Genomic DNA, 1,652 nt, shown 5'->3' with positions numbered 1-1,652 from the left:
AGGAGAAGCCACATGGACCTACCCCGATGCAGCCCTGGATGCTGGAGCAGCCGCATGGAGACCCCTGCCAGCACTGAGATGCTTACACATTCACTGATTCAGCTTTTCTCCTACAGTCGGCATCATTGCCTCTGTTTTGTGAGATGGAGGAGGACATTCTGGATTGGTGTTGGACATATAGGTTAATGTTGGACTTGTGGGCTTGGGCAGCACTGGGTTGGGATGCTTTCTTGATGCCCACTTAACTTTTATATAAAACTCTCCCTTATACATGAGTTTCTGTGGATTTGTTTCTCTAAAGTACCCAGACTAATACAGTCACTATGGGTTGAAGCCAATTCAATGGTAGCTACCTACCACCGATGCTGCCACCACCACCTATCACTCACCGCTGGATCATATAATGCAATCAATAACTTCCCCACCTCCTTATCTAGATCTATCAAGAAAATGAAGGTCATTTGGTGGGAATAATAATAGTTATGACCAGACAAGTCAATTTATTGTATTGTATTTTGATAAACATTAAAATAATTTTCATTTGAAGCTATTGCAATTACCTCTGTTATGAACATCCTACTACACATCTTCTGGTGAATATATGTGTACATTTTGTTGGGCATCTAAAATATTGAATATGGAAAGTTTAGCTCTAGTACATTACCCATTGCTGTCAACTGCATTCCAACACATAGCTACCCTGTAGGAAGGAGCAGGGCTTCCCCATAGGGTTCCTAAGGCTATAGTACTTATGAAAGCAGGCACCCTTATCTTTCTCGCTCAGAGTGGTTGCTAGGTTTGACCTGCACACTTTTTGGTTATCAGATGAACACTTTAACACTGTGCCAACAGGGCTATAGGTCACTGTGAGTAGGAACTGACATAATGACAATAGGTGGGTTTTAGTAAATACTTTCTAATGGTTTTCCAAAGTGGTCTGCCAATTTTTGTTCCCACCATCTCTTCAGGAACACTATACATAATTTTTGTTATTGTTGCTGTTTTGGTTTTATTATTGGTTTTCTAAACCCATTTCAAAGTTTTTTTGTTTTTAATTGGCCTTCACTGTCCACACTTATCTTACTACCCCAAACCTACATGCCCTTTGAAAACTCAGTTTAGGAATCGCCTTTGCCATGAAGCCGTAACTGATTGACTCGATTCAATGCCCCTTCTCTGGACCCACAGTAACCTTTGCACTTATCCTAGTCTAGGGAAGTTACCTGTTTAGGATTGTTGAGTTCACTGTGAGAAAAGACAAATTATTCCATGTGTGAGTGAGAGTGTAAATGAAACACCTTTTGGGTGAGTAATATAACAGAAATCTGGCAAAATGTGAAATCTATCAAAACAGAAATCTATCAAAATTCTTTTACTCAGTCATTCTCACAAATTACTTTTGCACATGCACATGCCCAAATATGGTCACAATATTGTTTCTGATGATGGAAAATTGAAAGCAACCTAATATCCACCAATATATTATTCACTACCACTTCTGATGCATAATGACCCTAAAGGACAAGGTAGAACTGTCCTTTTGGGTTTCAGAGACTTTAACTCTTTAAGGGGATAGAAAGTCTCATCTTTCTCCCACGAACAGCAGGTGGTTTCAAACTGGTGACCTTGCATTTAACAGTCCAACATGTAAC

The sequence above is a fragment of the Echinops telfairi genome, unplaced genomic scaffold (genome assembly GCF_000313985.2).
Source record: "Echinops telfairi isolate 266 unplaced genomic scaffold, ASM31398v2 ScPeMD7_7424;HRSCAF=8462, whole genome shotgun sequence".
Lineage (NCBI taxonomy): Eukaryota > Metazoa > Chordata > Mammalia > Afrosoricida > Tenrecidae > Echinops > Echinops telfairi.
This window is presented reverse-complemented; position numbering follows the sequence as displayed.